We start from the raw sequence: 26,126 nt of genomic DNA, 5'->3' as shown, positions 1-26,126 counted from the left end.
TCTCTTCCTCTCTGTAAAAAATCAATAAAATATATTAATAAAAATTGAAAAAACACAGTGAGCAACGGAACCTCACAACCATAAGTGGCTACTGTCAGAAAAGGACAGCAAGTGTTGGTGAGGATGTGGAGAAACTGGAACCTCTGTGCACTGTTGGTGTGTCAATGGTGCAGCCATACCCCTTCTGGGTGTATATCCAAAAAGGAAGAAAAGAAAAAAAAAAAAGCAGGGTCTCAAAGAGATATTTGTACCCCCTTGTACGTAGCAGCAGCAGCATTCACAATAGCCAAAAGGGGAAGCAACCCAAAATGGTTGTCATCAAACATTCATCCTTCACGCCGGCTTTCCATGTCGTTCTTACATAGTGAAATACAAGATCTCTCATTTGCGTACATCAGAATCCACTTCGACCAATATGTTGGGGGGAAAAAGAAAATATTCAATTAAAATATTGCTGGGAACCATGCATTCTGAGTAACACCATCCGCAGCAAACGTCGGGTTGTTTTTTCATTAAAAAAAATAAAATAAAATAAAATATTGTTGGGGCTTGCCTTTGATCATATGGTTCTTTATAAAAATATATATAATGTTACTGATTTCAGAGAAGAAGGGAGAGGGAGAGAGAGAGAGAAACTGCTTCCTGCATGCCCCACACTGGGGATTAAGCCCCCAACTGGGCATGTGCCCATGACCAGAAATCAAACCCTGCCCTCCTGGTTCACAGATCCACACTTAACCACTGAACCACACCGGCAGGGCTGAGCATATGGTTTCTGAGGACTGAGGAGATACTTCGCAGAAGTGGAAGAAATAGCCACACCATTAAATCATACACTAACTGATATACTCGCTCACAGCTACATCTGTAAGCAAGAATGCTAACATCTGCAACATAAAGGTGACATTCTTAAAACAGAAAACTCCTTTCGCTGAGAGAGAGCATACGCATTCTAACATTAATCCTGAGGCACCTGTGATTACCACCAGACCAAGCTGAAGGAGACCACGAAGCTGCCGGGCCAAGCCTTTGTTTACAAAACATAATCTAATCACCTGCAGATCCGTGTGGGGAAACAGGCCAGGATCTGACTCCACAGCAATGCGCTTTCAATGTTTCAGACCATCTATTCTACATCCGGCCTTGGAGCCAACCTATTGGTGCCTAGTAGCTCAGAAAGGGAGCTTGCCATTTCTATCACATATGTGCACACACACGGGGCATTCACAACTAAGACTGCCTACTTCCCACACCATTTGCGAAGACATATTCATGATGTATGTCAATTTTAAACCCAAGTGTAGTCCTGGCATTCCAGAGAAGTCTCAGTGCCCAACGTGGAGATTAAGAATGCCCTGCTTGTTTTACATATGGATTGCCAGCCTTCAATGAAGTTCCTGCCCACCTTAGGAGCCAAAGGAATACGTGGACCCTGTGGGACTCCATGATGAGGGAATGGCCCAAAGGCATAGCTCGGAGATTCGACATTTATTTGTAGTTCCAACAATGTTGTTTTCATTAGAGTGCGCTTAAATAAGCATTAGCAGCCTCTCTATCAAAGAAATTAGTCCTTGTGTGAATGGCCTATAAATAAAATGGCCATGCAGTGGAATAATAAGCGCATGTAACGAAACTTGATTTCCAGCCAAACAAACACATGGACATTAAAAATTTAAAAAAAAAAAAATTTTTCTTAAGGAAAATGTGAACAATGGGGATCCCATGTGGGATGATTTAAGGCACCCACTAACATGTGTGTCTGGATTCTATCCATGTGAGAGCTCAGGATTCTCTCAGACAGGGGACCGCTCTTACTGTCTAGGGGTGTTCCATGTGAGAAGATGTGGTTTCCTGTGGGGAAAAAGAAGGGTGAGGCAAAGATTTCAACAGTTACCACGGCTTTGCTCAACACATTTCATTGGATAACAGGATACGAGACTCACGGCACACGCAGCCTTAGCAATCAGAGCATCACCATTATCTTGAAGCAAGTAGCAACGCCTGTGTTTTGTATGAAGGCTTCTCTCACAAACACCTGCAAGGTTTTCATTGTGCACATCAGACCTCATGCTAATTTCCTACATTCACTTATGGTTTTAGACATTCATTCATTTGAAACTTTCATTGAGCACCTATCGATTAAACAATCTAATAAAGAAGTATCACCTTACGTATCTCTACCAAAAGGATCCATTCATTTATACAATTCTACAGACAATACTTCTCAAATACCTCAAAGCTTCCCTAGTCTTCTGTGCTAGTGTAAAGTATCAAAACAATGGACTGAATTGTTGTTGAATAATCTACTTGAATTTTTTGTGCAATGTTCAATAAGTGAAAGGCCAGTTGAATGTAAGAGATTGCATGTTTAAGGTTTTTTGTTGTTGTCACTCCTAAACTTGGGTTCATAGAAAATTCTAGATAGAAAGTAAGGCTGTTAACTGAGTATTTCTATAATAGAGGAAACTGACGGCTAAAGTGAAATTTAAAATATCAACACAAGATGAATATACACACTAGGAAATTCCCTACTACATATCGAGGTTAAGAAATTTTTGAGTGAGCTGAATAAATCATGAATAAAAATACACATTATATAAGCTACAATTTTCATTGTTTAAATATCTTATATTTCCTCTCCAGCACAATAGAAAATGATTTTTTCTGAATAACATAAATTGGGAATCATCTTGTCCAAACTATGGCTCTTAAGAATGATTTCAGACTCTGTATGTGGGAGGGGGGGAGGAAGTGGTAGGGAGAAATTTCCAATAATTCCAAAATCTTTTATCCACACATTTTATTGGATAATATGATGCCATAGGAAGGATTGATAATGATAACATCTGGCATTATCTCAGAGCAGTAATGATGTCTCCACTTTGTATAAAGAATCTTATTAGTTATCTCACTGCTGTGCTCAGTTCGATTATAAACTTCCCACTAGTTTTTTCTACTTCCTTCTTCCCTTTGTCTGGTTTCCATCGTTTTAAAGATTTAATCTGCCCTAACCAGTTTGGTTCACTGGATAGAGCGTCAGCCTTTGGACTGAAGAATCCCAGGTTCAGTTCCGGTCAAGGCATGTACCTTGGTTGTGGGCACATCCCCAGTGGGGGGTTGCGGGGGAGCGGTTTGCAGGAAGCTGCTGATCAATGTTTCTCTCTCATTGATGTTTCTAACTCTCTCCCTCTCCCTTCCTCTCTGTAAAAAAAAAAAAAAAAAAAAAAAAAAAAAAAAAACAATAAAATATATATATATATATATATATATATATATATATATATATATATATTTTAAAAGATTTCCTCTTAGACATCTCTTGCTTCAGGAAGTTTTCTAGGAGTATCAAGACTGACTTTGGCTTCTCCAGGGTGTTCACATAGCACCCTGTACTTACTCTTTCATGTGAGGTGTATTTTCTTGTATAATATTCTAGGCACCTCCTCCCCAGTGTATGCTAGCCCCAGCATCTAACACCATCCCTGGAACATAAAAGTTGCCTAGTGTATACTTACTGAATGAACAAATGAAACAGAATGAATGAAAGTGAATGACTAAATCTATGAATGAGAATATATCTGTACACTTGGCTTCCAGACCTTTACCATGAACTGTTCGTATGGCTTTTGGCAAATCACTCACATCTCTCTGCCTTAGTTTCCTCCAGTTCAAAAGGAGAGGTGTGAGCAAGATGGTTTCTAAAGACATTACAGATCTCAGGGCACATGTTTCCTAATAACCCCAATTATATTTCTTTAGCTTTTGAGGCAGGGTCTAGAACTACTGCAAACTTTGTGCATACTATCTGGTCTTACCATGCTGAGACTATCACCAAAAATCAAATAGCAGACCATTAGATAATAGAACCCTATTTTATCTATACCAGCACAGATTAATAACAATATAGATATTATATTATTTAACAATTTTATTAGCCATTTAAAACATAAGCTTAAGGTAAAATAAGGCTATTGGATGATGAAGATGAACATATAACCTTAGTACCATTATTTAGACAAATACATCTCGGCCACTGTCCATGTGAATTCAAATAGAAGTTAATTAGAAGAGGAAGAAGAACATGCAGATGTTACCTTGCATGTAGAGTGAATGACCTTGAGAAGGTGTTCAAATGTGTGTGGAGTATGTACTGAGAAGAGTCTGGCCCAGGACCTTTGTACATCAGGAGAAATTACTTTATCTTTTGATTTGTCCGTCTTAACTGTGCTGTCCCTGGCCTAGCCAGGGAGCTCGTCAGATAGAAACTGTTAGCCTTCGCTCAGAGTTTACTATGTGGCAGGCACTGTGACCGGAAACGTATTATTTCCAGTTTACAGGTTAGGAAATTATAAAATAAACAGGAGCGCTGAGACGTGCGTGCTGCTTCTGCTGCTTGCTGGCTCTGGCTGTGTTTCCAGCATAGCTCCTGGAACATGGTGAGTGCGCAGATCGTTTGTCGAATTAATAAATGAGTCAATAGATGAAGAGATGAGGTTGCAGAAGTAGACGGGGAGGCTAGAAACGGGAAGATGGTTTAGACCAGTGGTCGGCAAACTCAGTCAACAGAGCCAAATACCAATAGTACAACGATTGAAATTTCTTTTGAGAGCCAAAATTTTTTTTTAATATATTTTATTGATTTTGTACAGAGAGGAAGGGAGAGAGATAGAGAGTTAGAAACATCGATGAGAGAGAGTCATCGATCAGCTGCCTCTTGCACACCCCCTACTGGGGATATGCCCGCAACCAAGGTACATGCCCTTGACCAGAATCGAACCCGGGACCTTTCAGTCCCCAAGCTGACGCTCTATCCATTGAGCCAAACCGGTTTTGGCCAGAGAGCCAAATTTTTTTAAACTTCAACTTCTTCTAATGCCACTTCTTCAAAATAGACTCGCCCAGGCTGTGGTGTTTTGTGGAAGAGCCACACTCAAGGGGCCAAAGAACCACATGTGGCTCTCGAGCTGCAGTTTGCACACCACTGGTTTGGGGAGATCCCCTTTAACAAAGAAGCACTATCTTGGGATAGAGAGAGAGGATTTTGTTACATAAGTGTGTGTGTGACTTTCACTACGTGTTTGTGACTTGCAGTGTGTGTGCGCGTGTGTGTGTGTGTGTGTGTGTGTGTGTGTGTTTTCGTGTGTCATAGAACATATAATCATTTTAAAATGATAAGGTCTCCACTGAAAAGTGAGATTTAGGTATTATATTCCGATTTATAGCCAAACTAAATGTGACAGAATGTAAACTCCTGACATGAAAGGATTATAATGGAAATCTTGGCAGCCCCTCAAGTATGCTCCCAGAATACATCATGATATTTTAACTCTTTCTATTGAGGCCTGGAGTGAAATCACCGCATTTTCCCTACTGCCATTTAATCCAATCACCGTAATTGAATCTGCTTGCTTGCCCTTTTTCATGTGATCATTGCACTTTTCCCTACTCAGACAGGAATCAATAGATTTTCCAAAGACACATTAAGGGGCAGATCTTTTAACTGGGTCACAGACTTTCCACCATCACGAAGCCCTTGTTCAACAACAACTCCAAAAGGTACGATGTCCTGTGAAATCCAAGAAGTTACTGGTAGAGTCAGTACGTGAACTGGCAAAGCAGCCCTTGAAGACTGAGCATTAACTATTAGATGACCTTGGTGATGACACAGTGTGGCAAGGGGGGCGGGGCTGTAGTGTGCCCTGTGCCTGGAGAAACATGCCCAGCGAGAAATGCAAAGGAAGGCACAGGGAGGTGGAAGGAAAGCCAGGTAGGAAGGACAGTGATGAACAGGGTGGGCCTGGGTTTGACACTGGTCTGGTGGGAGGAATAGGTGTTAACAAGAGAGACCCCAGAAACAACAGCTCTATCAGTGAGCAATAGGCCAAGGGGGAGAAGACCGCCTGGGTAGAATCACCACACTCCTGCCTAGTATAGCACACATTATTTAAGGGTGGAAAAAAAATCTGAAGTGGAGGAGGGAGTCTGCTTGGTGGTGCGCACGGTGGAAGAATAGGTCTTCACAAGAGAGACCCCAGAAGCATCAACAGCAAGACCAGTGGAAAATGAGCCCAACGGGATTCTCCACCCGGAAAAATGTACCTGAGTTGTTTTTGTTCCTACAATTCCATAGGCAGAGGCCGCGGAGGACATTTTTTATGTAATTCCCTCTAGATCTGGTCATGAAAGGGACTCTCTAATCAAATTTGAGACACGTCTTATCCTGTGCAATGGAAAGATCCGTGTTGTGTCATTTTGTCTCTATGTATTTGCTCTGATAACAGAGCTATGTGTCTCGACATAATTTGAAATAGGAAATGGAGGAAGGACAGAATTTGCATCCTAGGATAGAACAGAGTGTGGCATTAACTTGATTGGTATAAATTTGGACCCATTTCAGTGCTTTCAGATCACAAAAATCTAAACAGCACAGGATGGATTGAGGTGTAGAGTGGGTAGGGTTTTATGAGGACAGGAGTTGGACTCTGGAGGGGATCCCCTGTATATGTGTTAGGGGGAGCAGCTAATCATACATCAAGTTTATCTCAGGTTCAATGGTTAAGAAAGAGCTGGAGGATGTTAAGAGAACTGCTTTTCAGCTAGCCCCCGAGTTCTCCAATCAACTTGTGCCACCCCATCTCTGACTTGTACCAGAAGACAAATGGAGTGATCTGATTGGTAGATGGCATACATGGTCCATATTTCTCAACCGAGTACAGCTGATGCACGAAAGATACAAGCCCAGACCAATGAGAGGCAGCAATCCTATCCCCTCCTTCTGAAGGGTCCCGTAGGCAGGCCAGCCAGGATCTAAACCTCAAGTGGACCAGCAAGGCCCTGTCATCAACACATCTAAAGTCACGTTATGCAGTTCTCTTCATCAGCAATAAAGCTGACATTTTCATCTCCATATGGGTCTGATTTCTAAGTGGATCTGAGCAGGAGAAGAGAATAAAAAGCTATTCTTTACTGCTACCCTCAACACCCGGACACCTCCCCATGCATGCCTGGTTGTTACCCCACGTGGTCAACTCCCTACCTTTCTGACAAACAAATGCCTAACATATGAGTGGCCTTAACCTTCATTTAAATTTTCCATAAAATAAAGAAAATGGGTAGTGGAAAGACCAGAAACGTATAAAGAAGCACTCCTAGGTCAGAACCCTGGGTCCATGCGGAATGAGCCTGGGCATAATACGCCATCTTCTATGAACTTGCTTTCTCTCTAACTCAACACTGAATATTAAATGAGACACAACAAAGAAGCATCTAGCATTTATGCTCAGTATGCTCGTTTTTCTCAACGACATATCCTTATTTTCAGTATGAGTAATGCCTTCCTACGCAAAAGCAAACTCTGGCGGTAACAGGTCACATTATAGTCAATATGTGTTCATTCATTTTAGTGCAGTCTTTGCCCCTGAAGAATGAGTAACAGAATCCAAACTAAAGAAGGTTTGGTTTATTTGTTATATTATTAAAAAAAAAAAAAAAAACCTTCCAGAAACATCTGTCAAGTGAAACTCATAAGTTTCTTCACTAGGGCAAGTCCTGGTTTGTGCCGCGTTATTTACGGTCCGGGGTTAAGATCTCATTGGGTGGCCCAGCTGCTTCTCCTATGCGTTTGGAATGCTGGGCATAGCATGCTCCTTCCATCCAAAAGCAATAGCTCTTTCCCCGACAATCCTGCTCAAGATGTAGTTCGACTTAGTTGGACCAAAAAGTTGAGCAGGGTCATAGACCTTGCCTCTTCCACGTTGCATGCTTTCTGTGGTTTAGAATGCGATGGGGAACCAAGAAACCTCAATACAACCAGCTCATTGCATCTGGGGGGAAATGCACGCAGAATTACAAACACTGGCGATAGCCTCAGTGCTTATTCAAGAACATGGCACCGTCACGTGGCCCCTGGCATAGGATTTATGTCTGAAGGCCCCAAATCCAATGATCCACCTTAGAAGTCTTTTATTAAAGCCTCGGGGCACGTGGTACTTATTTGATTTTTAGAAAGAACCAACAAGAAGTATAGGTGAGTGAAAGGGGGAAAGAGTAGAGAGGGTTTAAAAATAAATAAATAAATAAATAAATAAATAACCTCTTGTTAACATGAAGTCAATTTTAGAGATTTTTTTTTTAATCTCTGAAAGAGTGATTTTACTGGAGCAAATGATAGTCTCTCTATAAAGCAAAGCACTATACCACTTCTCAAAGTATTTCTTAATATGCATCTAAAGTTTCATTGTTAAAGAGTCACATTTTCCAAATCAGAGCAAAGTATTACTTCATGGTCCCCGAGTTTCCAATCACTCCGCGTATGAAACGCTGGGGTTTAAGAGGCCAGGGCTCCGAGTGGAAAGCATCTGTTTGATGTCGGCGAGGTCTCTGACAAAGTCAGTGTTAAAAGACTCCGTGCCGCTCTTTGAAAATATATCGCTTTATAATAAATCTCTGCGCTCTGACACACTCAGGGCCGAGGTTTGCTTTATGGACTTAGGCAAGAGCATCTGGGAGCCGCACCTGGCCCTCCCTGAGCTGAGAGAGGCAGATTTTAAAACTGAAATAAGCCTGGCCGGTGAGGCTCAGTTTTTGAGTGCCGACCTTTGAACCAGGAGGTCAGAAGGTCATGGTTTGACTCCCCATTAGGGCACCCCCCCAGTAGTGAGCCTGTAGGAGGCAACCAAGCAATGGTTCTCTCTCATCATTGATATTTCTATTTCTCCCTTCCTCTCTGAAATCAATAAAAAAATTTTTTTTAAATCAAAATTAATGGACAGCTTCAAGTTCAGGGGCTGACCGAGTACCTTTCTTTTCTTGACTTCCAGAACATAATGGCGTCAGGATTGGTGAATTCCCCTGACTTAGCTAACATCCTATTTATTTAAATTTTCCATTAAATAAAGAAAAAAGAAAGGAAGGTAAGTTGGAGAAGATGCAAGGAATTAAAGCTGAACTATTCATTATGGTCTTTGCTGGGGCTGTGTCATCATGGCACAGACAACACAGTCAATGTAAAATGTTCTATTGCGCAGTTGCTTCAGGGCATAAAGACTGTAGTGAAAATGAAAGGGAGAGATCAACCCAAGAACTGTGTGCATACATATGAGCCTAACCAGTGGTCAAGGACAACAGGGGGTAGGGGGTATGAGAGGGGAGGGGTGGGGGATGGGAATGGGAGGATAAGGACAAATATGTGATACCTTGATCAATAAAGAAATTTTTTAAAAAAAGACTAGTGAAAATGGATATCTTACTCAACATTGAGGAAGAGGGGATAATGAATTAGACACTTAAAATTAGCACTTATTTAAGAACGTTGTACTGTTATCTTCACTATAGAATCTTTAGATACCACAGGTAAGTGCAAAGGAAATGAATCCCACATCTAGAAATAGCCACTCTGGTATACACTGGTTTCTCTTAGACAAATTCACACACACACACACAAATGTGTACATGTGCATCTTTTTAAAAAAATAACGCAGACCCCTTCACAAATGACTCGAGAGAGTGGTTTTGTTACATAATACAACAGAAACATCATTCAAACGCAGTCTCTCTGTGATGGGCGTGTTTATACACACATATCCATTTTAATGGCGGCAGGATGTTCCATTATATGGAAATGGATAAGGATGGGTGCCATCTTCTCATATAAGAAAGGCCAGACCTGTGCTCCCTGTATACTGCTTTCAACAATCAAAATCTAGTAAGCCAGCAACTCCCACCACAAAGCATGAGCCAGATGAGGCTGGAGGCAGGCACTTCTAACAGTTAAAGACACTGAAATGAAAATTAAAAAAGAAACCAACACCCAGCCAAATCCCTAGGAAACTATTATCAGAAGGTTTTCTCTAGCATTCTCTACCTTTAAAAAAAAAAAAAAATTACACACACACACACACACACACCCCACAGACACACACACACACACACACCCCACAGACACACACACAAGCAATAGCAGGTGTGAAATGTGGCTTATTTTTTCTGGTGGTCAGCCTTTTTAAAAATGGGATCATCTTGCGTATGGCCTTTTGTTTACCACTTAACATTATGAATGCTTTTTTAGTATTCAACCACATTATTGAATATCATTTTTATTCCTGTTAAAATAAACTTATCTCTCCATTCTGATGTGGAAAGACATTTGAGTTGTTAGAGATTGTTTGTGTGTGTGTGTGTGTGTGTGTGTGTGTGTCACTTATGAACACCACTAACATTAATATTATCGTGCATGTCTCCTCACACACCTGTAAGAGTGAAAATACCGGATCATAAATCATGTTAATACTTAGCTACTCAATAAAATGCCCAATTATTTCCCAAAGATACCAGTTTACACTCCCACCCAAAGTACAGGAACCGGCAAGAAAGTACTAGTTGCTCCATATTATTGCTCACCCTGGGTATTTTCTATACTCCCCACTTGAGCCCTCTTGCGGGAAGTAGTGGTGAGGACCGTACTTTAAGAATCATTTCCGGAGCACCTGTTCACATGTTAGACATTTGAGTGTTTTCTTTTGGAAAGTACCTGGTGATATCTTTTACCCATAATCCCACTGTTTTTTTTTTTTTCTTTTGTTATCTAATTGCAAAAAAATTCAAAGAACACTTTGTGAGTTTGTCCTTGAATGAATTGGTGAGAATATTTTCCTCTGGTTCCCTGGACTTACCATTTTATTCTATAGCATCTTTTGTTGAACACACACTAGTTTATCTCAAGAATGTTTTTTGTTTATTTTTCGTTTTTAACGTAGGGGCCATTTGCATCTTTTACTTATTCAGGGATGTCTGCTTTTTTGATGGGGTTGTAAACAGTTTTTAAATTTAATATTCTATCTGTTTATGGCTAGTGTATAGAAATGCAATTTTTTTTTTATCAATCTGGGATGAGACAAACTTCTTCAATCCACTTAATAATTCTAATAGTTGGGCATTTTTTTGTTTGAAATAATTTTGCATTTTTTTATGTTTGAAATCATTTTGTCTCCAAGTATTATGATTTTATTTCTTTCTCTCCAATTCTGATGCCTTCCATTTCTTTTTCTTGCCTTGTTGCACTAATTAGGATCTCTAATATGATATTGACTAGAGGTGACAGGAAGGACAATCCCAATATCAAGGAGAAGTATTTTAATAAGTGACACTAAATATGAGAGAGATATTTTGTAGATGCCCTTCATTAAATTAAGGAAGTTTATTTCTATTCCCAGATTCTAAGAGTGTCTACCATTAATGGATATTGGAATTTTTTTGGCATCAGCAGAGAAAATATAAAAGGAAGGAAGTCCACCTGATTTTTCTCTCCTTTTCCCTTACTGTGATAAATGCATTGATCAAGTTTTGAATTTGAAAGCCCATTTAGTCATGATATACTATTCTTTTTACATATTGCTGGATTTTGTTCGATAATATTTTGTTTAAAATTTCTCATCCATTTTCGTAAGATAAATTTGCCTGTAATTTTCCTTTTTGTAATGCTCTTATCAGGTTTTTCTATCAAAGTTTAATGGCATCATAAAACGAGTTGGGAAGTGTTCCTTTTTTCCTATTCTCTAGGAGAGTTTTTATAATATTGGTTTTATTGCTTCCTTAAATGTTGAGAGAATTCACAAGTGAAACCATCTGGGCTTGGCGTGGGGAGGTTACTTAATAACTAATTCAATTCCTTAATAAGAAAAGGACTATTTTGATTTTCCCTTGATTCTTGTGTTTTTGTTGGTAAGGTGTGTCTTTCAAGAAATGTGTACCTTCTATTTTAATAATTATTGACAATTCAAAAGTATTTTAAATTTTCAGATTTATTGGCACATAATTATAATTTTCTTTTATTAAATTTGAATTATCTGTACAAAATATAGTGATAGCCCCTTTTATCAGAAGGCTAATTTTCTCTTTCCCTCTCTCTCTTTCTCCCTCTCTCTTTCTCTCTCTCTCTCTCTGTCTTGTTAGTCTTGCTAATTTTCCTTCTGAAATACCCAGCTCTCTGCTCATTGATCCTTTGATTGCACACTTGTTCTCATGTCTCAATAAGTGCTGCTATCACCTTTATTATTTCCTACCTTCTTTGGGTTTTACTTGTTGAAATCTATTTATTTAAAATGGATATTAAATTACTGGCTAAGCCTTTCTGCTTTTCAATATATGTGTTTATGCTGCATGCTTCCCTCTGTGCATGGCTTTAGCTACATTCCACAAGTTGGCATATTTTAATTACCATTTAATTTAAATTGTTTTTTAATTTTCATAGTAGTTATTCTTGATTCATATGTTAGAAGGAAGTATGTTCCTTATTCTTGACACATTTAGAGATTTTTCTGGCTATCTTTTCTGTTTTGTCACTCCAGTCCCAAGGTGGTCAGAGAATATACGGCATGATTTCAGCTTTTGAAACTGACTGATGCTTGCCTGAAGGCCTGGCATTCTGTTGATTTTAGTCAATGTCCCTCGTGCACTTATCATCAAGTGTGTATTTTATTATTATAGTTTGTCAAATAGGTCAAGTTTCTTAATTGTCTTTTCCAAATGCCCTATATCTTTACTGACTTTTTTGGCCTCCTGTTGTTTTATCTTCTTAAAAAAAAATTGAAGATTAAAGTCTTTTGCTGCTATGAGCGTCCATTTCTCTTTTTCTCAACTTCCGTTCATTTTTGTTCTCCAGGCATTGAGGCTGTGTGCTAATAGCTGTGTACATATGGGTGGGATCATGAAGGACCCTGGGCTTCTAGATGTTTCTTTCTCCCATTTGGTTTTTAAAGGGCCAGTCCGCGGATCACTTCAATGCCTCCCACTGTTTGCCTTTGCGTTTTACAACGCCTGCGTGAGCCTGGGAGGGAGCAGGTTTATTGCGCATGCCATTCACTTCAGACTCTACCAGAGCAGATGATTGCAACAACCCGGAGGGAACATACTGGAAAATAAGTCCCTGATGTACAACCAGTCATGGGGCCAAAACAGTAGTGCCAATTATGATCCCAGGGCCTTTGCCAACAGCCTTTTAAACAATATATAATTTATTGTTGGTTGGGGCGGGCACATTGAGCAATATTTTTTCTTTAAGCCACCAGTGGACTTCGGATTAAAAGTCAATACCGAACGTTTCAGTTCGCTTTTGCTAATTTTACTTTGTTCTGTTTTTCAAGGAAGGGTGTTAATGGCCATTAAAGGGTGTTACGCATTATATGATGAGATGGGAAGTGCTGAGGAAAAAGAAGTTGAAGTCCCAAAGATAAGAAGGGAAGGACCAGGTAAGTCGTGGTGGGTCTTAGAGGCTATTGTACCTTTACTTACACTCTCATTGAAATGGAAAATCACTGTCACACTTTGGAGCAAAAAAGTTACATGAACCAATAAATAAAACAAAAAAATTCCATTGACAAAGACCAGAAGATGATTTTGAAAAATTTCTCATCCAAATTTTATATATATATGCATATATATATATATATATATATATATATATATATATATATATGCAGGTGTTTTTCTACACACACACACACACAACACACACACACATATATAAAATTTCTCATCCAAATTATATATATATATATATATATATATATGCAGGTGTTTTTCTACATGATTCCAGGAAAACTGTTAAAATTTCACACGAAAGCAGGCTTCATTATTTAGTCACCCATCGCTCTATTCAACCATTTGTCAACCAAGTATTCACTAAGACCACAGCCTCACCTGAGTCAGGTACTGGGCTCAAGGGCTCACCAGGATTTATGAGCTGGCCCTCAAAGAGCTCAGCGGCTCAGTAGCAGTGTATGCGGTCCAGGCTGCCTGTGAAGCAATGGGTTATTCCCAATCTAATCACTTCCACTGTAATTAAAGCCCCTTTCCTTTGGCTGATAGTCAATGGCTGATGTAGTGAGTCAAAGTGGTCCTCCGGCTCCAGGCCTGTGACAGCTCTGGTTGGAGTTTGATTGGGAGGGAAAGAGGTCTGCACCGTTTATCTGATGGGGAGGACTGGAGATTCTAGGCAGAGAAGAGCGAGCATCAGAAGTTGGCTCAGCCATTGAGCTTCTACCTATGTATGAATCAAGAGGTCACAGTTCCATTCCGGGTCAGGGCACATGCCTGGGTTTTGGGTTTGATCCCCAGTGTGGGGCGTGCAGGAGGAAGCCGATTAATGATTCTCTCTCATCATTGATGTTTCTCTCTCTCTCTCTCCCTTCTTCTCTAAAATCAATAAAATAATTTTTTTAAAAAAAGAAGGTGGAGGGCATGGCAGTAGAGGTTGAAATAGCTCTTATTTCCTTGGGTTGAAGGTAGGGGAGAAGTTGAGGTGCTGAAGTTGAGGACATTTGGAGTATAGGAGGAAAGCACAAATTGAACTAGCTGCTTTGTTCTATCTAGTATGTAGTTTGAGCTGATTTTTACTGCCACTGAATCTGAGAATGCCTGAGAGGAATAGCAAAATATAGAATGCAGAGTTGCCAAAGGAAAAAAGTCTTAACATAGTGACGAATTCTTTTCAAGTGATTCAGCTTGCAGACTGCGCAGGTAGTGGAAAGAGTGTGGTCATGGGCAGCGTAACTGAATAGTCACCTCCATTTCTCTTACTCAAAAGCAATAAATACAGACCCAGAGAAACTGATTAATATCTTAACTATGTTTTAGTACAATAGTCCAGGGGCCACGTTTAAAAGGCTTTTCTTAGTTCTTTGCCTCCGCCCAATCAATCTGTGCTCGCTTTATGGCAGGATTTCGCTTTATAAATATTGTCGGCCTAAGGGAGGCTTGGAGCTCATCCCATTTCCCCCATTCAGTTTTTTACAAGGCATTTTGATTATAAATATATCATAAATCATACGAATAAACATATCCTCCTACGAAGCAGAAAAATCTCTCTGATAAAGAAGGCATCGTTTTTCCAACGTCCTTGCCATTTTATTTTCAGGAATAAGAACAGAAATTTTTTGAACCAGAGTTATTATAATATATAGCAATCATAAAGGTACCAAACTATTGTCTCCCTGAAGTGGCAAAAGTATGCATGATTTTTTTTTTAAATTACTTAGATGGGATATGATTCTTGGTTGAGGGTTCAAGTTGGATAGAGTAGGAATGTCAAGGTTAGATTTTGCTGATGGAAAATGGAACATAAGGGCTAACTTCAGACCTCCCTCAAGTCACTAACGGAGTCCAGATGGGAGAAGAATAGCGTAAAACCAACGTGTACACTTTGACTCAGTCAGAGATGCTTAGCAGAACCACGGTAGGGGAAACAAAAGAGGAAAAAAATAGCTCACCCTGTCTTGTATATACTTGGTGCTGCTGTTTGTTCACTCATTAGGCCCTGTCAAATGCCATTTTGTGAAGACTCAATTGACTTTTTGAAAAACAAAGGGATCAGGAGGAATTCTCTTGAGAGCTAACCTGGGCCCATCCCACAGCGGGAATGGAGCTCAATGTACGTTCACTGATTTATGCTGGTTCAAGCGTTTCTCTCCTGGAGGCATTTTATAATATTCCTAACCAGGAGACCAGCTCCATGAGATTAAAATAGGAAAGCCTTTTTCTATTGACTTTCTAACTTTACGTTCAAAAGCATTCGTAGAATATTATCAGTTCAAAGACTACGCTGGTAATTTAGGGATTTGGAATCAAATAGCTAACATTTTATAAAACTGAAATGCTAGTCCTTCCCTTCCTTTGCCAGACTCAGAGTAAGAGCACACTGGGCTGAGAGCTGACCATCTTTCCCGAGGCAGTAACAGGTGGCCACCTGTCAAGAAATGATGCTCACTGTCACAGATCAAAGGTAAGCCTTTCAAGTCTCTGAAAAAGAACATGATTCCAGCATCAGGAATGAGGAAGAACTTCTGTCTGGAGGAATAAAAGAGATCAGCAAATCCTCTCTCCCCCAAACTACTATAAAGCTGAACGGACTGCACAAAATTAGTCCCTCTAGTGATCTGGAAGCATACCAGAGCAGTTATGAAAACAAGAACTGTGCTAATGAGATAGCCGTGAAGGCTTGACAAGCACTCATTTGTCCCTGCCTGTCTGGAAGCCTGTACACTAAGGAAGTGGAGGCCTGAGAGGGTCCCTCTGAGAAGTGGAAAGTAGGAAAGGAGAAGCTGAGCAGGCTTGAAAACTGCCCCAGACTTGGAATGTACTCCCCAAACCAAACAGACCAATGATAGAGAGTGGAGGTCTCAGAGACTTGAAGTGTTTGAGCACAATCTGTGACCAATCATTGGCTGACCACTCAGCCATCCAGTCACATGGATTATCTCTAGAAAGCAAGGCAAAAACAAAAACAAACAAACAAAAAAAAACCACGAAAATTTAAAATAAAAATCTAAGCAGAGACAGTTAGGCACACACTACAGGGACAATCGGTTCTGCCAGTTAAGTCTAGGCCAGTGGTCGGCAAACTCATTAGTCAACAGAGTCAAATATCAACAGTATATTGATTGAAATTCCTTTGGAGAGCCACATTTTTTAAACTTAAACTTCTTTAAATGCCACTTCTACAAAATAGACTCGACAGGTCGTGGTATTTTGTGGAAGAGCTACACTCAAGGGGCCAAAGAGCCATATGTGGCCCGAGAGCCACAGTTTGCCAACCATGGATCTAGGCTAGTTAATTTTTTTTTAAATATATATTTTATTAATTTTTTACAGAGAGGAAGGGAGAGAGATAGAGAGCTAGAAACGTCGATGAGAGAGAAACATCGACCAGCTGCCTCTTGCACACCCCCTACCAGGGATGTGCCTGCAACTAACATACATGCCCCTGACCAGAATCGAACCTGGGACCTTTCAGTCTGCAGACCAACGCTCTACCACTGAGCCAAACCGGTTTCGGCTAGGCTAGTTAATTTTTAAAAAAATAAAAGGAAAAAGAGGAAGTAAACAAAATCCAACAAGAAAACCCTCAGAAGGAGAGAAAAATTCTTTAGAACCAGAGTTATTATAATATATTATCTAAAATGTTTGATTTTCAATAAAAAATTTTGAGACACTCAAAAAAATGGGACAAGTGTGACCCATATCTGGGGGGAGAAAAGGCAGTCAATGAAAACAGACTCTGAGAGGCCCTGTAAGTTGGACTTAGCAGATAAAGACTTCAAAGCATCTGTTACTAACATGTTCAAATAATACATTTTAGAACTAACAGAGACTATGCTGATTATGACTCAGTCTATAGGGAACATCAATAAAGAAATCAAATCTATTACAAAGTACCAGATGAAAATTCTAGAGTTTCAACAATCAAAATGACATTTTCACTAGATGGGCTCAACAGCAAATCTTAGATAAATGAAGAAAGATTCAATGCACTTAATGATGAATCAATAGAATTTATCCTATCTGAAGAGCAGAAGAGATAAAAGCTAATGTTAAGTTGAACAAATCCTCAGAGACCCAGAGGCCACCACCAAGCCTATCAACCTATATGTAATGGGGAGTCTTAGTGGGGGAAAAGAGAAGTAAAGGGGAACAGAACAAATATTTGAAGAATTAATGGCTGAAAACATTCCAAACTTTATGAAAAATATCAATAGATCTAAGAAGGTCAAGGTATTCCAAATAGGGTAAACATAGAGAGATCCTCACCAGACTCACCATAGTCAAAATGTTGAAAAAACAAACAAAAAAGAACATCTTGAAAGCATCAAGAGAAAAGCAAGTGTCAGGAGCTGAGATGCCTAGCAGATGCATCGTTGGTCAAGGAGGCTGGAATGGATCTCACCCAGGAATCCGGGAACCTGTTACCCCGATTCATAAAACTCATTCTAAATACGAGTGAAGACTTGTCCTCGCTTTTACCCTGATGCTGTGGTGTACACCTTTGAGTAAAGCTTCTATTTATATCCTTAGATGTCTTTTTTAAAATAGGTTCATGAATGAGGCTATTAATGAAAGAGGCTATGTCTGATTTGACCTTGGTCAAGTAATCTGATCAATGACCTTGACCAAGTAATCTGATCAATAATCTGATCAACAATACCGGTTGTTTTGGCAATATTCTTAAGAGTGAAAATTCTACCAAGAGTGGTGATAGAATCCTAGGGATTGGCCTTGGTAACCACGGATATCCCCTTCACCAAGGAATGACAACAGAAACAAAAAGTTGATTCTGGATGGTCTAAGCAGGTGACGAAAATAGACCCACGCCTTTCCCCATATTGCTAGAGTTTAATGACCCTGGCAATTGAAACCCATCCATATGGGAAGATAGATTATGAGAGCAAAGTATGGAGTTGTTCTCAAATAAAAAGAGCAGCTTTGTAATTCACAAAACGCTCAAGGTCAAGTCTGTACCACCACACTCAGTATTAACAAGCAAACAAACAAAAAGCAAAATTCTCTGCTTTTTAATACCACGTCTGCAGATTATTTAGTATATTTTGCTCTCCCCATGAGCTCACTTTCTGGATAATTGGAAAGCTAAGTAATTGCCTAGAAAAGGTAAACATTTGTTAAAATCCTTAAGAGGAGGCTTAACTTATTTGATACGGCTGCAATAAAATAGTGCTTTGTATCAACAGAAAGTCCTCCGTCTATCTATCATATGATGTCATCTGGAACTGCCAACACACACGTTTTGATGTAAGATTTTTTCAATACACTTCATTCATAATCAGAGCCCACGCTGTGATATCATTCCCCCCCCCCCCCCCCAAACTCTGAAGAAATAAATAAAAGTGTGCTGACTTTGATTTACGTGTGTTTTCCTTAGGCACCTGATGATGTCACTTAGGAAGATTCAATTTACTGGAGCAATGGAACGAAATAACTGATGACTGAGGGCATGGGGCATTTTCCATCCTAAGTGAACAAGTTTCATTCCTTCAGTGTTTATGCTCCTCCTCTGGCTTCATGGTCTGTGTTCCAAAGCATTCTTCCCTTTGTTCTTTCCTCTCCAACATTACAGTTTCTGTGAGCCTGAACCATACATATACGTTCCCTCTCCTTTCTGTGTCCCCTATGGTGCTTTTTAAATATATACATATATACTGAGTGGCCAGATTATTATGATCTCTGAACGCATAATAATCTGGCCACTCAGTGTCTATCCTATATAATAAAAGGCTAGTATGCAAATTGTCCCCTCGACCAGGAGTTTGACCAGCTGGCAAGCCGGCCAACCGCTCATGTCCCCTCCCCCTGGCCAGGCTGGCCAGACCCCACCCATGCACAAATTTATGCACCGGCCTCTAATATATATACACTATACACTGAGTGGCCAGATTATTATGCGTTCAAGAATCATAATACTCTGGCCACTCAGTGTATTTTGTAAAGACTTCAGAGAGGAAGGGAGAGAGAGAGAGAGAAACATCAATAATGAAATTCATTAATCCTGCACGCTCTCTACCAGGTATGTGCCCTGACTGGAAATGGAACCGTGACCTCCTGGTTCATAGGTTAATGCTCAACCACTGAGCCACACTGGCCCAGCATCCTATGGTGCTTTTTGAATGTGTTTTCTAAGTATCCCCAGACAGACCAGCTGAAAAGCAACGGGGAGAACCTTGGACAGAGAATGGGAGCGAGATCTTGAAAATGGAAGGATCTAGAATGGAAAATGGAAGGAAGTCGGATGGTGAGTCAGTCATTTCAGGCACTGGAAACAGCACACCTGAATACATTTAAGCAAAGTGCACAGCTCACAGAGGGGACTGGCAGCCCAACTCGTTTCAGAAGCAAAGTGCACAGCTCATGGCGGGAGGGAGGGGTACAGGAGACCCAGAAATTATCAAGTAGAAAACGTGGCCCTCGCCATTTACCCAGGAAAACAGGGAGCCGGGTAATTTCCTGCCAGGGGGCCTCTCACTCAGCCATCATCTGTCAGGCCCTCCTGAAGGAACAGAACCTTAATTGAACTTGCCATTGTGTCTTGGACTATTTTGGCGACAATTTTCTGTGACAGGGAAAAGGAGTTGCTAATTCATTGCTTCAGGAAATGAAGGCCTAATAGCCTCACATCTGGTAAATTACAGCCTTCCTGCTCCTTGCCGAGGCAGCAGGACACGCGGCATTATTTGGAATTACAAAAAAAAAAAAAAAAAAGGAGCGAAGGAAATCAATTTTTACATTTGCAGTGGACTCTTAAAAAAAAAAAAAAAAGCAATCTACAAGCCAAGAACATTTTCTTTATAAAAGCATCCATTGTCTGAAGACGTGGAATCCAGTCAGCTAGGGGATAAAATTAAGCAAAAACCCATCCAGGCCAAAACCGGTCTGGCTCAGTGGATAGAGCGTCGGCCTGTGGACTGAAAGGTCCCAGGTTCGATTCCGGTCAAGGGCATGCACCTTGGTTGCGGGCACATCCCCAGTAGGGGGTGTGCAAGAGGCAGCTGATTGATGATTCTCTCTTATCGATGTTTCTAACTCTCTATCCCTCTCTCTTCCTCTCTGTAAAAAATCAATAAAGTAAAAAATAATAATTAAAAAAAACACACCCAGTATCTTAATGGAAATTTTGAGAGTTCACTGTGGACCGTGGTCACTTGGCATTGCTTCTGGCCCCCGTGGGTGGGACCTGCGTAAATTACCACTTTTGTGCAAATATAATGATACAGCGGGCAAGGCCTCTGGGGGGAATGACAAATGAAGATTGATTTCCCTTTGAATGGGGATCGGGGTGTGTATATTGGGTGGGAAGTTCCTTTTAGCTCTACTTTTACACATCACCCAGACTGATCAATATTCAAAAGAAATAAAGAATGGGGGCGGGGAGGGGAAGGGCAATCCCCCAAAGGACACTTATAAGACATGGCAGCCTTCACTATGAAGAATCACTCCCAAGGTCAGATATAGACACGGAGGCATCTCACCCCAGTGACTGTCCTGATGCTCTGATGATGGACTTGGGGGTTAATGCCTTTCATCGCATCAACACCAGCCTGTACCACGGATGTGTGAAACCAGGCCAACCATGGTCCTATCTGCTCCTACTCTCTTCCCAAGGGAAGGTGAACTACGACAAGCAAACAGGCAAACTGGAGGACGCCCGGCAGCTGAGGACACACTGGCCCATGGAGGCAGGGCCCTTCCTGACCTGGCAGAACAGGGATAGCCGAGCACAGCATAGACCCCGCTCCTGCCTAATCCCCTGTAATCCCCAATTGGGACAATTAATTTTACACGGGGTCACGCTCCCTTTCTCTGGCATTTCTATTGAGAGCTTTACGAGGTGGACATGTGTCCATTCTGATACATTTCGACAGCTCCTTTCACCTGGAGCGGAGACCAGCCATTGACTCGGGTCAGTAAATTTTGTTGTCAGCGGAGTGGAGCTGAGGTGCCCCTTGATCACAGATGCACAGAAACAGCGTGTGCTCAGGGAGGAAGGGGAAGAGGGACAGAGGGAGGGAGGGAGGGAGGAAGGGAGGGAGGGAGGGAGAGAGGGAGGGACCATGCTTGGCTAAGCCTGAGCTGCTCCAAGCAGTTGACACAAACAGGAAGCGAGGTTGGAAGGGCAGCAAGTTCAAGTCAGGATGTCACACTGCGAGCAGCAGTTCCAGGGAAAAGCAGGAGATTTAGGGGAAGCACCATATTTTCGGCTCAGAAACTAGCAAACAGGAGAACAGAGCCCGACACAGTCGGTTTGAATGTCACTTATTCAAAACAAAAGCATTTAACAAATCAGCTCAAATAACTGATATACATGATGTAGCCTTAATACCAGAAAATTGTCATTGTGATTTTTTTTTTTTTAACTCCCTGGCAAAGCTTTGAAAATGAATTCAAATACAAAATACCATGGCCTGGGAGTGTCTGTTTTGAAGAAGTGGTGTTAGAAAAAGTTTGGGTTTAAAAATTTGGCTTTCCAAGGAAATTTCAATCATTGTACTGTTGATATTTGGCTCTGTGGACCAATGAGTTTTCTGACCACTGCCCTAAAAGAACAGAAATAAACGAGACACTCTATAAGGTCAGGGATCCAGTGCCCAGATGAACTGAAAGGTAGAAAAATTTGCCCATCCAAGAGCCAACTTCGAGATGATGTTTCCTTAACCGGTTTGGCTCAGTGGATAGAGCGTCAGCCTGCGGACTGAAAGGTCCCAGGTTCGATTCTAGTCAAGGGCATGTACCTTGATTGCTGGCACATTCCCAGTAGGGGGTGTGCAGGAGGCAGCTGATTAATGTTTCTAACTCTCTATCCTTCTCCCTTCATCTCTGTAAAAAAAAAAAATCAATAATATATATATTTTAAAGATGATGTTGCTTTGACCTGGAGCCATAAGGGACGCCGGATGGAGAAAATCCGAAACCTGCCTATCTGTCAGCACGGGAGATGCCTGTGTGTCTCCTGACTCATCTGACACAGAACGGGGAGGACTTTCCTGGTGGATAAGGAAACCCGATGTTCTCATTTGTCATAACAATGAGGTCACTGGAAGACCCACAGAACCGTGGTCTGCTATCCAAGTTCAGATCTAGTTTGTTATTCAGATCGTGGCTCCAAGCTTATTTAACAAGCCCATTTTGACAGGTTGAATTTCTTTATAGGATGTTTGTTTAATTGTAGCGTAGTCATCCTATTATAAACAGCATTTCCAACTGTGTAGAGAAAGCCACAGTTAAGAGCGTTTTTCAGAGTGAGCTGTATTCTCTCTTCAATGGGAGAGTTTCTAAGTCAGATTTTCATCAGAGATGTGAGAAAAGACTCCCAAATCTCTCTGGATGTTTCTAAAATTCACACCAGGGGGGGAAAATGATGGAGAAGAAATTACCAATAGATTTGCATTAAGAGAGCACAAGATTTTTAAAAATCTGATTATAAATACACCAAACATCTTAACCTCCTTCCCTGAGATGAGGTGGCAGAATTGAATGAAGGCTATACAGACAGATGATTCCCAAGGAAAGCCACCAATGATTTTTTTTTTAAACTTTATGAATGTAATTTTCATCACCGCCAACCACAATACGGAGTAGGTGGGCTTTAGAGATGATCAGACTGTTGTCCAAATCCTTCTGGGCCTTCCCTGAGCCTCATAACTTCCCTCATTTCTACATTTAAACAAATAGAAAGCACCTATTACATCAGGCTTTCGTTACTTGAAAAAGATATGTGTACAGCTCAGTAAAATACTTGAACTGGTCACTCAATAAATAGAAGCTATTGTCATAATACAAGAGGCCTGGTTCATGAAATTCGTGCACAGGTAGGAGCCCTAGGCATGGCTGGTGATCAGGGCCGATCAGGCGCCTTCTGGCTGCTGGCTGGGGCCTGCCTTTGTTCCATGCCACCCCCTGGTGGTCAGCGCAAGTCATAGCAAGTGATTGAACTCCCAGTCTCCCAGTTGAACTCCCAAGGGGACATTTTGCATATTAGCCTTTTATATATATAGATTAGTATCTCTAATACCCTTATGACAGTTCATTGGTTGGTTTAGACAAGCGGATAGCTACCTGTCCAGAATCTGAAGCAGCGTCTTTCTCTGCCTGTCAAGCTACCGCTTTGCCTGTTTCCCTGAGAAGCTTACAGATGGAGTGGGGAGGAGGAGGAAAGATGACTATTTGCATTTTGTTTGTTTTTTACAGTATTGGAATCATGTTTACAAGTTGCTTATGACTCTGTTACACATCCTGAACAAAGCATCTGTTTAATCTAGAAAAAGCACACCGTTGATTTTCGTAGCATCAAACCACAACAACTAATGACTCAAAACAATCTATCAAATCCTTGCCAACTGGACAAATCATCCTGTTGTGGACTCTGTGTGCAAAGAGATGCAACATTTAAAACAGTCAAATAATAAAGAGCGTGAATGAGACTCTGAAATCATTTAGCAGGTTTGAAAAACAGTATATGAAACAGTATATGAAAATAGAGGGAGATCCCAGAAAATCTAAGCACTTGCCATCAGGAAAATGACAGGAAATGGACGAATTCTGCCTGCAAAACCCCAGGGAGGCTCAGAGGGTGGAGGGTCTGGATTCAGCAGAAGGTGGGGGCCAGGGGAAGATCTGCTCTAAGTCTCTGCCTACACTGCATACAATCATGTGCCTACCATAAAATCTCCCTCCCCACCTGGAGAGGGTCATGCTAAGTGAAATAGGTCAGTCAGGGAAAGACAAGTATCACATGATCTCATTCCTAAGTGGGATCTAATAAACAAAATAAACTGATGAACAGAGTGGATCCAGAGACATAGAAGCATGGAACAGAGTGTGGGATCTCAGAGGGAAGGCAGGGGAGGGTGGGTGGGAGGGAGGTAATCAACCAAAGACCTTGTATGCATATAGGCATAACCCATGGACACAGACTGGGCAGGGGGGAGGGAGGTCTGGGGCGGGCTAGAAGGGGTCTATGGGAAGAAGGGACATCGGTAATGCTTTTAAAAATAAAAATAAACTGGGGAAAAAAACATTTTGAAAGAAAAAAATATCAGTGTATGCTTTCTAAATATTGCATTTGTCATACAATGCCATTTAGGCATATCCTCATTTACGTCCTTTTGCTTGACCTGGGTCACAAAATATTCACATCTCAAAGACCCTGGGTGATAAACTTGGGCTGTTCTCCTCCGAGGAAAGGAGTTTGAGACTGCTGGCACGTGTCCTCTCCTGGTTTTCTTTGGCTGTTTGAACCCTCCTTTGGATGTACAGGACCTGAGGGGGTGGAACTGAGCTGCATTCTGGGGGCACAAGGTGAAGCAGGAGGAGGAGGCGGAGAAGAAAAATTCGATAAGAATCAAAGTACATGCTTAATGCTGAAACCCGATCATTGCTGACTCTGCCCAAGGCCTGATCTCGGTGATCTGAGAACCAAGAAAGCCCAGGAGAGGAGTGGCAAGATCAGATGAGGTGGCGCATGCGCGATTGTTTTGTAAATTGTAAGGCATGGAACCTAGTGCTGAAAATCGTCTAGGGCCACATATGGGCCTGCTTATCACAGAATGCCAGCTTTGAGGAGAGATTTTTATTAGGTGCCGTGGGAACAGAAGAGAAAAGAAATAGAATTCACAGTCCTTACACGGGAGGATCTTACAAATTAATAGCAGAGAAAACAACGCATGAAAATCTATAAGCCCTGAGTGCAGACCCCTGAGGTCTTCATGCGTCTCCAGTGCGGACCTCAGCTTATAGGAGTCTGCCCTGAAGTCTTCCAGCAGCCATGGCAACCCTCTGAGAATCTGATGCTCAGCAATGATGCATCCATCCCCTACTGGCAGCAAGGAGGAACTGCAGAGCCCAAGGAGGAACACCACGTGGGACCCAGTTGGGGTTCAGGAAGAAGAAGTCAAAGTGAAGAGCGCTACCTCCCTTGCTCAGTGATTCCACAGGACACTCTTCTCAGACGCCCCAAGCCTGACTTGGGCACTGATAGCCCTCTGCCCTCTTCGCTTCCCCAGCACAGTCTGTGCTTGACACTTTCTCCCCATCCCTGGCTGCACCCAGAAAGATTTAAAAACTGGAAGCACCCTTTGGGTACTCGAGGAACACTTGAGATGTGCCATGTTCTGGACCAGACACTGTGGCTACAACGTTGAACAAGGTACCTCCTCTGCTCCTCATGTCCCAGGGTGGGCCAGAAGGGGAGTATTATAAAAAGACTAAAGGCCTGGTGCACAACATTTGTGCACTGGGAGGGGGGCAGAGGGGAGGGTTGTCCCTCAGCCTGGCCTGCACCCTCTCTCAGTCCAGGACCCCTCAGGAGATGTCCACCTTCCAGCTTAGGCCCCGCTCATAGCGACCAATTGTTCTGCTGTTTGGTTGATTTGCATATTAGGGTTTTATTATATAGGACGGGCTTTATCGTTGGTGCCTTGAGAGGAAGAGAGTGAGGCAAAGGTTCCTGGCATCCGTAGAAGGACTACTGACCTAGACTGGGAGACGGGGGTCTCAGAATCAGCGAATCTTCTCTGACTCCACTTTAAAAACCCGGGTTGTTCCTGTCTTGTTAATATTCAGGTGGGCCCACTGAATGGGGGGGGGGGGGCCGGGACAGCTTGCGACCTCTGTCATCTTGGAGCTGTGGGTCCCAGTAACCTCCACAGGGTAAACCCAGTGAGGAGGGACGCTGGGCCCATTGCCGCTGACCATTTCTTCCTGGGAATATGAAAATATCAGCCTTTTCCTCTCTAATGGGTTGGACAGCTCACGGGACACAAGTTCCTTGAGGACATTCTGAGCACTTTCTC

At 41.6% G+C, this 26,126-nt stretch overlaps 1 long non-coding RNA gene across 2 annotated transcripts; it reads left to right on the top strand.

Moving 5' to 3' along the window:
• The first annotated feature begins 9,978 nt into the window (after positions 1-9,978).
• Positions 9,979-24,160, top strand: LOC311614274. 2 transcript variants are annotated; one of them, XR_014793615.1, is made up of 5 exons: positions 9,979-13,244; positions 15,674-15,775; positions 18,707-18,849; positions 22,192-22,391; positions 23,524-24,160. It is a non-coding gene; the product is annotated as an uncharacterized lncRNA (long non-coding RNA). The 2 variants fall into 2 exon arrangements; XR_014793616.1 differs by lacking the exon at positions 23,524-24,160 and having other exon boundaries at positions 22,192-23,274.
• Positions 24,161-26,126: the final 1,966 nt, after the last annotated feature.

This window comes from Pipistrellus hanaki, assembly GCF_964339955.1.
Source record: "Pipistrellus hanaki genome assembly, chromosome: 20".
NCBI lineage: Eukaryota > Metazoa > Chordata > Mammalia > Chiroptera > Vespertilionidae > Pipistrellus > Pipistrellus hanaki.
Note: the sequence above shows the minus strand (reverse complement) of the source record. Positions and strands in the feature narration are given on the sequence as shown.